This window comes from Nilaparvata lugens, chromosome 1, assembly GCF_014356525.2.
Source record: "Nilaparvata lugens isolate BPH chromosome 1, ASM1435652v1, whole genome shotgun sequence".
Classification (NCBI taxonomy): domain Eukaryota; kingdom Metazoa; phylum Arthropoda; class Insecta; order Hemiptera; family Delphacidae; genus Nilaparvata; species Nilaparvata lugens.
Window position 1 is genome coordinate 31,248,482 of NC_052504.1, and position 14,952 is coordinate 31,263,433.

The window sequence follows — 14,952 nt, forward strand, 5'->3', positions numbered from 1 at the left end:
TTTGTGGGTTACAAGCCTTGTTTGCTTATTCATGAAATTCTGCTGGAGTTCGGTGAGAACCTGTGAAGCTGAACCACTCGACTTGTGATCAGAACAGAATCTGTAGTGCTGGCTGCTAGTACTGCGTTCAGGACCCGCGTCAACTGAAATATTTATTCATCTCGGGTCACTTTGGAGTTGCGCTACACCGAGACACTTCTGGTTGTCGATGATCGGTTCTTGTAAAACTGGAAGAGGACCGTTGCTATTACCACAAATTTGAATCGCAACATGTTGCTGTACATTTTATCAGCTGTTTCCATGTTCTAGTTAACACTGTTGATCAGATTCAAACTTGTCAAATGGATTTGATAATAGGATTGAAACATAAAGAAAATACAATTCAAATACTTGAAGAAAATACAATTCAAATACAATTCAAATACATATGAGTTGGAAGAGAATCTAAAGCGATGTTAAAATGATTCCTGTTGAAAAATCGAACGTTTTAACACATCACGCAATTTAATAGTTCAATAATGCAATTCCTAAAATAGGCATCTCTACTTGAACAGTAGAAATAAAAAAAAAACGTAACTTTAAAAGTAGAAATGAAGCATGGATGGAGGTAGCTTCGTCCTGATGTAAGTGGGAGCAAATACTTCTCATATTCTGTGAATATAACAGCTACACTATTAGGAGATTGAAAATTTCATTGTTATCAAGAAAAATCGACACTTTGTTTGTATCGAAATCGACCATTCCTTATTGAAGACAGTGATTACCGCTGAAGAAATTAGTGAACATTCCTTTAGATAAGAGAAGCTTCTTCAGATAAAAACTCTTTGTTGATTTTTCTTCTAGACGATTCATTAGTAATGAGAAAATTGAAATTTCAATGAGTGATTAAGCTTTATTCATATCACTTATCATAATTAATTGATGATTATTGTCAAAATGATTGGAAGAGTAGAAATAAAAAGGATTTTGTTTAGTATTATCCTCAATTCTGAATAAGATTAATATCTTTTGATACTTACTTACTATAGAGTATCAAGTTTATTTTATTTTCAATTTAATTATTTTTATGATTTGAAGTTTTTGAGTTTTTCATTTTTTCCAATTTCTATAAACCCTATACCACCCTATTAATCATCCTTAGTTAATCTAATACCCAATACTCCTTTTCAAATTCCTGAACTCCCAGTTTCATGATTTTTTTTCCTTAGTTTATCGTTAAAGTTAGCATTCATTCTATTTATGTATTTTATTATTTGTAGGCACCTGCTGTAAAATCTTTTAGGTTCAGCGGGACCAATTTTGTAATGCTTTTTACTGAATAAAATGATTGATTGATTGATGACTTTTATTGATGAATAGTGATGGCGCGTAGGAGTCATAAGTATTCATATCCGATAAATGTTTTTTTTTTCAACTTGATTTAAAGTACATCTCCCAAAGTTTCATGGAGCTCTTTGGAATGAAATATTTGAAGTATTTGAAAAAAATAACTAGACGTCTGCGGAAAAATAATTTTGTTTCCCTTTTTCCTAGTTATAGAGGTAAAACGGGAGACAAAATGGGGAGAAACATCGGGAAAAATGAGAGCTTCCAAATAGAATACCTCTCTAGAGAGTGAGGGACAGAGAGATCACTGAAAAGTTAGATTTTACATCTTACCATTTCGAACTCTTATCAAGAGGCAGGAGTCGCGAAACCAATTTCAAGAAAACGAGATTGCCTTCATTAGTACTGATTTTTTAGAACTTCCACCTCATTTTATAATTTCCAATCAAACGCTCCCACTTCTTGACACATTTATTCTAATCTTTCGCCATCAGTTCTTGCTTGGTCTTCTTTCTGGTAATCTTCCGTGAAAATGTTACTTCCATAAAATACTTATTTTGCAATAACTTGATTTCTCATCTTGTAGCCTATACCATTAATAATTATGCATGAAATTTACTATAATACTATTCAGAGTATCAAATGTGATAATATGTTTGTTGAAAAGGAAATAATGATTTTGAAAATCTATAGAGTCATGAGAAACATGAAGCCTTGAAATGATTATCAAGAATATCAACGATGGTTTTTTACAAGAGATGAAGTTCATTGTATTTGTAACTCATATTCAATCACAATTCGTGTAACAAATTCCTGGTACTTGTGATCTCCAGATACAAATTATACAAAAATATGGTGTAATTGAATTTTAGTTTTGTTGATGGCGGGGAGCAAGTGGACAATGGACATAGCTCATTACTCACTCGACGATACTCAATAGAACAAAGGACTCCTTTCAGCAGTATTTTAGCCGTATAATTTCAATAGCCGTCATGAATTCAGATGATCAATTCATTAAGAATTTTTTCACAAAGTTACGGTGAAACACCATACTATTTCTTGAGAACCTATTAGAGTCTACTTGATAGTTTCAGTCATTGAGTATTTGGACGTCAGTGATTGAAACTTAGTTGAAGCACAATCTTGAAGATAGAGTGTTTTTCTGTTTCATTCAGCAAAGACGTGTGAAAATGTGTGTATGAATCGAACAAATGAAGTGAATTGCTACTGCACTGAGTTTTGAAAGTGCCGCAATTTAACAACAGATGGGCTCAGCTCTCCTTAGCTTCACAATAAATTACTGTACAAACACAGTAAAAAGTTGCAATATTGTCCAGTAAGAAAAAGAAGGTTGGTGATGCGAAGAAAGAGGTGGATTGGAGCTAGAACTGGCATAATGCTTGATCCGTAAATAGTAGATGATCAGAAACCAACTCCCAATCACATTTTGGTGAAAAAATATTAATTGCATACTGACAGATATAAGTTATACAACTTTGAAATGTGAAATGCAAGAGAATCGAGTAGTTGGACATGATAATTTGAAGAAAGTTAATAAATTCTCATCACATTTTATTTCCCCTCTACTTTCCATCCTCGTTTTGCTGAAACTTTTTTTTCAAAATTCACTCTCCAATATTGAAGACTGATCAACAAACCATGGAATCTATCTCTCTCACTCTCTATTATAATACGGTATATCTCTATCTTTCTCTCTCTGTTCTCTGCTCTCTCAAATTGCTTCTTCTTTTCATATCATGTACAATTCAATAATTACTATTTTAGTTTATAAATTCATCTAAAACTTCGCTGTAATGTAAGCTATTGCATATAAATGTATATGCCAGTATACATATTGGGTGAAAAGTCCGAGAACGGCTTGATATCTCATACACAAAGGTAATTTGATGGTGGGTGTGATTGGGGTTCCTACTCAAATTGAAAATACTACTTTATTATGACTTCAAAAATCAGTTCGCCATCTTGGATCCGCAATATTGAATGCAACTTTATTTTTTTTTCAAATGGGAAGGTTGTCATGCGATACGTAATTTCGATACGAAATTTCAAGAAAATGAATGGTGAAAACCGCACATCGATATCTCAAACCATTCAGAAGATATTCACATTATTAATCAATACCACTTATGTATTTAATTTCTAATATGCATGATATTTATTCATTTAAACATTGATACATAGGTTACAATATCATTCTCAACTATGAATATATTGATTAATAATGTGAATATTTTCTGAACGGTTTGAGATATCGATATGCGGTTTTCGCCATTCATTTTTTCTTGAAATTTCGTATCGAAATCATGACCACCTTCATATTAAAAAAAAGTTGCATTCAATATGGCGGATCCAAGATGTTGGACAATACTTTTAAAGTCATAGTAAAGTAGTATTTTCAATTTGAGTAGGATCCCCGATCACACCCGCCATCTTTGTGTATGAGATATTAAGCCGTTCTCGGACTTTTCACCCACTCTGTATATTGTAATCTATCTTCTATCCATCTATCTTCTATTCTATTTCTATTCTATATTATATATATATATAGAATGCACACTTGTTTTCCCAGTTTAGGCTGTGGTGTGATTTCAGTCTGTTAGGACTTAGCCTTTTATAGAAATAAATATAAATATTATATATATATATATATATATTATATATATATATATATATATATATATATATATAATATAGACTAAAATCACACTGAAATCACACCACAGCCCAAACTTCTGAGCCTAAAAACTTGAAGTTTTGCACACTTGTTTATGGTAGCCTCAAGACATCCACAAAGAAAGGATTTTCAAAAATTTGCCCCCCTGAGAGAGCTGGGGACCCCCCAAAATTGTGTACTTTTTACCTGCTCATTGCACAGCAAAGTCATGAGGAACTTTTTTGTTCAGCTACGAAAAAAACTCAGATCTGTGCAGAAACATTCCGACCAGGAGCACAAAGGGGTCCAGGAGAGTGCATTTTTCGAAAATTTTCATGTAAAATCACACTACAGCCCAAACTACTTGGCCTACAGACTTAAAACTCTGCACAAATATTCTTCAAACATGCTAGACGCGCACTAAGAACGGATTTTGAGATATTTTGCCTCTAAGGGCTTTAAAGGATAAAAAAGGATCCAACTAAGTAAGCTTATGAACATGGTACGGTGAACGTCATTTATAAAACAGAGATACTATATTGAAATGTGATATTCTAACATATGTTGTAATCATTTGAAATAACCAAATCATATGATAGAAATTCAAAAAAGAACATTTGTTCTATTATTATCTGTTCTATCTGATTCCACTTAGCCTCAATAATATTGTTCTGATAATTGATAGATATGTTAATAATAATATTATTATTGTAAATATAATAATAGTATTGTTTTGATAATTAATAAATATTTCTATTCTCACAAACTCTGTATAATAATAATTATGATGAATATAAACAGCTGTATCAAATAAATTATCTCAAAACCATATGTTTAGGAAAACCATAGTTTTGAAACTTCGTTTTTCTGATGCAATGTATAGGCCTAGACGTGGCATGGATTATTATAAATTTTTCAGCTAGAACAGTTTTTTGAGACAATTAAATTGATTTTTAAAGAAATAATTCTCTACCACTTTTATTTAATTACAATTTCAAAATCATTCGAGCCCTGATAGAATGATTGACTCACTGTACATTCAGTCGAAAATTTTAATATTGAAATGAGAGGCATTTTGGCAAGCTGAACAAAAAAATAAGGTACTATGCACCTTTTCGATATTTCTTCAAATGAAAAATTTGTTTTGTGTGTTGTCAAAACTCCCCCTGGAAGGGAAACTGTTCAACTTATCCTATCTTTTAGTAAAATAGTAATGATTTCTGCGTTGAATAACATGTTTCTTGCCAACAAGAATCGAACTCTTTGTGAATTTAGATATGACCTACACTTTAGATTTATATAATTCTATTAATTAAATTCATGAAAATTGAAGTATTTATTTCAGTCAGTTTATCGTTAGTTGATGAAATTGATTATCAATGAAGAAAATAAAATGATTATAATTTTATCAGTACATAATTTAATTAGTTGAATGAATTTGTTGTTGTACTGAGTTCTTTTAGTCATTCATCATTTTTTTTCAGAACTTATTTCATTTGAATTAGAAAATATTTATCAGCTCCTATCAATTAATCATTCATAACAATGAATTGTTCAAAACATGAATTTAATCTAATAAAAAAGGGTCATACTTTTGTATTCATGTTCGCGATCGTGTACGCATGTTTTTCACTTGTGATGCATAGCCAAAATTGTAGAGCAAACTGCACAGCGAATTGTAATCGAGGGCTCTGATTGGCTGAAAAGTTCAGCGTTTGGAGTGCGGTGAGGCGAACATTTAAAACAGAGGCGAGCGGCACGGCGAACGGTTCGGAGTACGGCACGGTAAACGGTTCGGAGTACGGTATGGCGAATGTTTAACAGCTGATTTTCAACATTATGAAACATATTCATTATGCTCATGTTAGCTGAAAGGCGAGATGCTCGGAGGAATGCATGGTTTGCTGCGCGGTTCCAGGTTCGGTTCGGCATGTGTGGACGCACCTTTAAATTAATGTTACAGGACATTTACACAGATCACAGGCCAAAGCGACATAATAATCTCTAATTTTGAAAGGAAAGAGCTGGCTTATACATGTACTGGATTAGAAAATTATGTTTAACACTCATAATCACATCTTAACTACTGGACTGATTAACTTAAAATTTTGCATATAGATTCTTAATTAACCAAGGATGGTTATAGACCTATTTTCAATTCTTCAAGATTTGATTACATCAAGTTTTCAATTTGTCAAGTTTACAATTTGCCATGCTTCCAGTTGTTGTATGGAAGCAGCAGAACATTCTTTTAAGAGGGAAATTAGAAGATAGGTATGATTGGGGATCCTATTCGAATAATAAAAACAGGTTTTCCGGCACACCCAAATTTTGTACGCCATTTTTAATCATATTTCATTTTTTTTCTAATTGAAAGGTGGTCATATGATACATGATTTCGATACAGGATTTCTAGAGAAAAGGTATGGTGAAAACCGCACATGGATATCTCAGACCTTTCAAAAGCTATTCTCATTCAAAGATACTGATATATCTATCTATCATCTTATACTACAATAAAGGACAGAACTGGCTTATACACGTATACACGTGTAGCCTAAATGATAGGAAAATTATGTTTGACGCATCATCACGTCTGAACTACTAGACTGATTTACTTGAAATGTAGCATATAAATTCTTAATTAACCGAGGATTCTTATAGGCCTATTTTCAATTCTTCTAGATTTCATCACGTCAAGTTTTCAGTTTGTCAAGTTTCAAATTAGACCCTTGCCTAGCACGGGTTACCTGCTAGTCTACATAAATAAAGCACTCAATCAATCAATCTCTCTCTATCGCTCTGTTTCATTACTAATTTTTCAGGCTATAAACAGAACAGTTACTTGGTTACCTGGAGAAGTTTTCCTTGTTTAATGTGAGTGGTGCCACTCTTTGAGTTGGTCCCTAATAATTTGCCAGTGTTGATCGATCGTAGGGCGACAGCGTCGGTCGTGTCTCGTGTCAGTGAGTTTGCTGATGGCACCAGCACCAGCATCACATGTCAATTTGCCAACATTCAATTTATTAGTGTGATGGATGTGGAATGACCGATCATAAAACGCTTTTATTAATGGAAGCTGGACGCACCTAACAACCAACCAACCCTATGTTTGAACTTACTTGCAAATTCCTGCTCACTGGTGGAATGACGTAACTTCCGATGCACTGTTAGGTATTTGCTGCAGCCTCATACAGGATACTACTGTGTACCCCATACAACTTTACGGCAGTTGTCGCTGTATTGCCTATCGATGCATGCCGGTCACTCGCGATCTGATGTCCAATATTGATTCTGTTGTGATTGGAGAGTGCCACCTTGTCGCACTGAATCGCCTGCTGAACTCATCTGCTGATAGTCGACCCAGTCCTCCTCTCTGTAGACTAGAATACACACATAATCTTCCGTATACTTGACACGAAAGCAACCTATCTCGTTATCAACAAATAAAAACATTCAGAATATTAGTTCACATTCTCGGGATTCATTATGAAAAAATTCAAACCTTGTGGTTCCAAAAAATTGTCGAGAAAGGTTCCTAAGCTTTTGCATTGGCTGTTGGAAGTATGATTATGGAACACGAGAGCGGTTGTGCGGTTCTGGAACACAATAAAATAACGTGAATAGTGAGTAGAGTGATGACGTGAGATGAATGAACCTGTAGGCTTGGGTGGCCTCTGAACGTCAGAAAAGTAATTTTGAACTGCATATCTCCGATTACTGCGCAGTTACCTCGATAGCTGCTCAGTGATTGATTTTTTGAATACCATACTTCATAATCTATGGAATAAATGCTAGAGAGCTGGTCCACTATAGTGATGATTCTAATTCATAGATCTCTTTTCAACGAGAACACAATATATGCAGTAGCAACATAAGAAACTTCAGTGGAGTTTAAAGCCTTTATTTTAAATCAATTTCATTCAATTTAAGAATAGTAATCCACTACCACTCTTTATTATTAAATCTATCAAAGAACAATGAAAAAGCTTATACAGAAACATTAAAATAGAAAATCACTTTCTATTCAACCATTGAATGTTCAAATATTTACAGTAAAAATACGCTTAAAATGCAATTCGTTACTGAATTCGTATGAATAGTTTTAGAGCAATCTTGCAGGTTGAAACTATTGATACAATAAAGTAGATACGGACTAATGGATTTACGAACAAATATTGGAAGGTTTAAAACCATTGTTGAGATAGATTCTCCACAGATTTATTTGCAAACTCATTGTGTTTCCAGTTCATGAGATGAATGAAAAAATAGTGGGTCGTATATTGCAGTTTGAGGGTGAAACCACATGACGAGCGGTCTTAAGCATTCTGCTCGATCGAGCATGAACTCAGCTGAATTATTACTGATGCTACTCTTCTTCGCTCACTACTGACATGAAGACAAATGAAATTGATGATGGGAGTCAGTACATGACAAATTAACTGATGAATTACACGTTCAAGGGTTCGATGATTGTTTTGGAGTACAGATTAATCTAGCACTGGACATTAGTAACCTAGTGATTAGAAATTCCTTGAGAGAATGGAGGTATGAAATTTTCATTGGGAGTGAATAGTAGTATCTATCCTTGCTGGAATAACGGTGGAAAAATAATTATTGGTTGTATCATTTCTAATCCTTTGTTATCTTAATCAAATGGATAGCCTACTGAATGATAAACATGCAGCTATTATGTGAGGAAGAGAGGTGAATTAAGATATTCGGGTAATATTTCAATTTCAGGGCCAAGCCACACGAGGCGTTTTCTCAGTCGGCACGGCAGGACAGGAAGTTCTCCGATTGGCTGACAGGAAGTTGACTCGATACGTCAACTCAATCATCCAATCGGAGTGCTTCTTGGCCTGTCGTACCAACTGAAAAAAATGCCTCGTGTGGCATGGCCCTTATAAATGAGCGCATCGCAACTAAGGCGTCTCCTTAATTGATTTTAATACATTTCTTTGAATAGCAGGAGAAGTAGAAATCTTGATTGTTACGTCTTCATCTCATACTTGAATCAACCATTTCGTGAATCAAAGCCCATAGTCTCTCTTTCCTAAGCTTGTGCCTTTTATTCAAAAGGTCAATTTATTCAAATTCCATTACTAAGCTCTCTCAATATGCAAAACATTATGGTATAATTTTTTGTGTATTATCTTCCAAGACTTCTCATTATTCAGATGGAACTATTAACTTTATGATTATCTAGACACAACAAAGACGGATTATTCATTCAAATTATATTTTTCCCAGCTAGATCTGATGTAACTTGAAGCTTGTAAAAAGTTATTATCTTTGTGGAATACTCCCTTCATCTAATGCATCAGGTGAACCCCGGCATCTTCCACGAGGTAAATTAATATTTAGGGTTGTTAGAGGGAGGGAGTGGAGTAATGAAGTTCTTAGTTATGAATATGATCTCAAATGTAAACTGAGCCTTTATTGTTCCATGACGTTGGTTGGAAAGACTCAATGAAATTCTTCCCTCGAAGAGACAGTTATGCAAACAAAAATACCTGTTTTCCTCAGCTGCAAGATATGTATTCAGAGTCAAGATGAAAAAAAGATTATGAGTCCTCCAAGTTCGTTATAACGAGATTAGGAGAGAATGTTTCATTCATGTTCATTTGCTCCAGAACAATTCCAAACAGATTCAGGTTCAGAGAATCTCTATATCATTATTTGGGTGAAAGTGCATCATATTAGTATGTCACATGCACTCCTACCATGTATAATTTTTTATTTCCACTAGGAATACTGATGGTTCAAGAGAGAAAAATTTTTCAAGAGAAGGTCGAGACTACTTCTTAGAAGTAGGAACATCCATTCAACATCTATCATATTTTCACAATTTATCAAAGAAAAAGTATTAGGAACACTAATTTCAAATGATTATACTGTAGGACGTTTCTGTTAATACAAGTGAAGATTTTTTTAGAAAGAGAAAAGTAATATTATTCTTTCTAAAGTAGTAACCAATACAAAACGTGAGTATGGTGTTGAAAAGACAGAAAATTGAGTTGGGAGAGGAATCAGATACTCCCAAGATACGAATGCGACAGTACTACTTCCAATTGTCCTATAAAGGGATTTATATTCCTGGAATTCAAGGTTTAAACTTACTCTGGAAATAAACCGTGACCGCTGTACAATATTAAGGAGACAATGTTGCCGTGTAATATCAAACGAAGTAGGATTGACTCTTCAACAAAGCAACAGTCTCTCGTTTAAACAAGAATTTCAAACTATCTCGGAGCTCGGCTAGTAGCTTAGACGGTTGTATCATCAAATGATGTCAGTAGCAATTTGGTCTCCCAGAGATGAAATCCGGGGATGAATAATATGCTTGAACAGCAGACAAAATTTTAATAGCTTTATTGTCTTTGAATTATTTCTCATGAATCTTCTCCATCGCGGGATTCCCTTCCACACCTGCAGTCTCACAAAGTTTATAGAATCTATTTCCACTACATCCATTCCCGAATAATTGGAATTACTCATTATTTTATCTACCCACAAAAAAACAAACAAATTACGTTCAGCTTCTAACACACATTACTTTTCGCATTTTCTTTTCTCATCAAAGGCACTTCCACTATACCCACATTGATGTGTGGTTTTTCTCTCATGATGCGAGAGCCTTACGGATCAAAGCAGAACGCTAAATGGAATTTATAGCTCCTTTTTGGTCTTAGTCAATGGAATCTCTGTGGAAAATCACTTTTCGAAAGAGAGATTTTGACAACGTATCCTGTTTGATGGATATTATTTTATAATACTGCTGCTACCAATTCTCAGTTCCTTTTTCACTCTTATTTATAAAATTCAGTGTCATAACTGGACTCAATTACTAAATAATCTGTTGAAAAAATATTTGAATGAGCAGACCCATTCAACAATGTCATCTACTTTCAAGTTGCAGTGTTATTCTTTACTGGATTTAACAAGTTTTTTTCTAGAACTGATTGATTCTCAAGAAATGTAAACAGATGAATTATCAAATAAATAAGAGCGTAGTACATTCAGTATTATTTCTGCTGAGAGTAATTTTATCAAAAAGAAACTTATCAAGGTCAAGTTGTAGAAACCTATTATTTTGAGTTGCAGGGGTAAAGGATTCCAGAACGATTAGATTAATACAACTGGATCAGATATTGTTAGTATCCTTTTTAGTATCATTTGTGGATTTAAAATGAAAGTAGTTTTCTTCTTACTGTCGCCGTTGTCTAGGACTCTTCTTAGCTGTGAGTTAAGCCTGTCCTGGCGTCCCTCTACAAACTGTTTTTGGTATTTAGGTCGGATTAACTCGTTCTTCGTTTTGGCATATACATACAACCATGCATTCAGAGGGATGTAACAGTGATGCTCCTTATGGCTCCTGTTTACAGTGTTCCACATTATCCTCTTATCAGATTATCTACTCTAGTGCTCCATGTCTAAGAATCAAATAAACCATTGGACTTGTTTCCTTAGCCAACCTTCTCTATTCTCAAGCCAACCATGAGTTTATTAATTTATACTTACAGTACTCATGTTCATTCCATAGTATTTGCATAGTGATCAAATATTAATTCAAGTATGATGAGTGATTTTAATTATGATTCAGGAACATGCAGCTACAATAAAGATCGAACAAAAAGTTTTAGTTCATCAACTTTGAAAATTTGAAATCTTGGTTTATAGTTTTTTAGAGTAGAATTGGACAAAATCTTACAAAAGTGAAATAATGATCATATTTCGGAATTTTTTATTGTATCCAAATTTGGCAGAGAAATAGTTCAAGGAATCCTTAGTTTCCCCCTCCTCGTCAGTGTTTTTTCAGTGAAATATAATAAGAGTATAAGACGTTGATGTAGTTATCATGTGAACAGTGAACATCTTGTCTGACAACATCAACGTCTTATTCTTCCAGTTATAGAGTAATACCACAACATCAGCTCTTCCCATACAATAAAATTACTATAATAAAAGTATTGTCAAATATTGATGTCCGTTGAGAAAAGAGTAAGATAAGATGAGCAATGACAATAATTAATTACTTGTAAAGTAATGTTACTATTTCCATGAACGATGAATACTATGGAATCATAATCCCTGTGTATTCGATCTCTACAATAAATTTTCCACGTTCATTCAAAAATACATTATAGCTCCATTGAAGGCCATTAAATAACTATTCCAACGTGGACGAATGTTCCAATCCCGCACTTCAATGAAGTCCGAAGGCATGATATTCAAAGCGACGTTGGAATAAACATACTGAAACGAATTCTCCAAAAAAATGAGTACCATGGAAATGGATTGTAGGAATCCAATTTATAAGCAAAGATATTTTTTCGAACTGATTCAGGAGACCTCTCATTCTTTATTGAAATATCTTGTTGACGGAGCATCACCTTTCAGCCTAGCGGAGGCTGTGCCCTGAATTTTAAATAGTACTAATAAGAGTGGGAGACGTGCTTGCGGAATGAATCCGTGGAGACCGGCTGGAAATTCGTTTAATGGCCGGGAAACGCTCACTCTCAGATCGCGCCTGCAGGCAGCTTGATGAGGAGGAGACAGCTCCACTATTCACTTGGACGCCGGCTCCTTCATTCCTCCCTCGACTTTAGTTACTACAGCGGCAGAGGAGTGGAGCTCATTGCAAGTTGGCGAGAGAGATTAATGTGTGGAATATGGCAATGTCAGCTTCAATTTTTCACTCCAATGAATAGAGTAATTCCACTGATGTGCTTACAGAGTTGAAGTGACAATGATTATTCAAATATCTTGTTTCATCCTCAAAGATGTTCCACTATCAATATAAATTTATTGTCGTACTCCGTATTGATATATATATATATATATATATATATATATATATATATATATATATATATATATAAAAGCTTATGCTTTATGGGCCAGCATGTGGAAGCGTCAGAAGTGACTTGTCATAATTTAAAAAATACGAAACAGAAATTACATCAAAGATGTACATTGAAGGACAGTATGCTATAATATGCAGTATTACTGCATATTTTGGAATGGCCTCCGTATTGATGTATTTATACGTTTAGTTGAAGAGTTGTTGAATTCAACTGCTTCCACCAATTCTTTGACTATACTCGGTTAATGTATGAAAAAAATATATGAAACATTTTTATTTCGATGCCCCTTCTACAACTCTGTTTCCTCTCTTTAGAGCCGAGCCATATGCTATACTACGTTTAACGCTAAACCACGTTTACTTATAGACATGGTTGCATTTATCATAATGTGCTTCATACGGGGTTTAAACGAACAGCTGACATTTCTCCGTTCGAACCGAGTATCTGCATACGGCTTTAGTACTTCAAGTACGAATGTAATTATTATTGAGTAGGGTCCAAATTGTGTTCCAAATGTAGAGTAAAGAATCGGGCTGTAACTGATGAAAATGACTAGGTCTGGATAAATCAAGATACCGCATTCCAATAGAAATTATGATTTGGGTATTTATAAGGATCGAACAGTTCGTAGTTGATCGATGAAAAACTAATAATAATACTGTACCGTTCGATAATATACTTGTAAATATGAAGGCTCACTCTCACAGCCATGTAATGCTGGGTGGTATCACTACTCATTCAAAGCATTGTTTTTGTCCGTACTCTTTTCCCCATAGAAAGCGCATGTTGCACGATATATTCACTCAACAGTGACAATGTGAGTATTCGAGAACTAATTCTTGTTTTCACACATATGACATGTCAGTGGATGAAATATCTTGCATTACTCCTGGATCAGACAGAATCTTTAATATTCTACAGGATTTCAAAATAGCTAGCAAAAAACTATCAGAAAAACTGTTTTATAGAATGAATATGTGTACTTGATGTAGAATACCGTACTCATATGTGGATGTAAGAAGAATGTATAACACAGGTTCTGTAAAAGAAGGCGGCTGAAATTATATGCTAGTAAGGAGAAGTGAAGAGCAGTAACGAGTTCCTGATTCGAATGTAATCTGGCCAGGAATCCATTGAGGTTTCCAAATGTTTTTCCGCAGGAAAGAAGACAATGCTTAACAACAAACAATGCAAAGTATGCAGGTACACTCTGAGTCTACTGCACCCATGGGGGTGCTAAACTTCAAATGTGAGAGCTGATTATTTTTCCTAATCCGATTTTGAAACAAAACTGAAAGAACCTTTCAGTTGTTCGCTTACACTCTAGAAGCTTTTTGTTGTCTGCAGGTATAGCCTACTGTATTTTGTAATTGGGAAGGGAATGGAAAATTCTTACTTAGTCATCAGTTCAAAGCTCAGCAGGACACTGCTGACATTCCATTAGGGGGGGGGGGAGGAGGAGGAGGCGGTGCCAGATGAGGACCTAGGGGGAAGGGGTGTGCGTGGGATACTAAGCAGACGAAGAATTCGCAATGCTTTTGTTAATTCTCTATTCAGGTCATGCGAAATAGTCGAGGCATGTTTCATTGTCCTTTGAGAGTTGGGGACATAGCTCAGCTCAACAGGTAACAATTCTCTTATCATTATTTATCATATTAAATTTTCAGAAGTCGAGAATAAAACATACATATTTTGGAAATTTATTGTACGCAGCAGTTGTATTTTCTGAATGTATCTCTACAATTCCCCAAACATAAGTTCTCATTATTCTTGGATTTGATCTGTTTATGATACTCCAAAGGCATCAACTTAGTTGCAATAGACGATTTATGCTATGGAATATCGATTTCATAACTCAATTATTATGGAGTTCTAGTTGCCATCAACAGAAAATCAATAGTGTCAAATGGGTTGCATCATGATTGATACCTTATGGACTTTATAGTTTCATGATGTTTTTCCACACTATCCTCATTTTCTAATTCATCATCTCATGCTCAATCATTGCAAAAATCCAATACATTGCAAACCGACGAGATCAAGCTTTAATCTAAGATTGATTCTCATAGTGAGACACTTGAA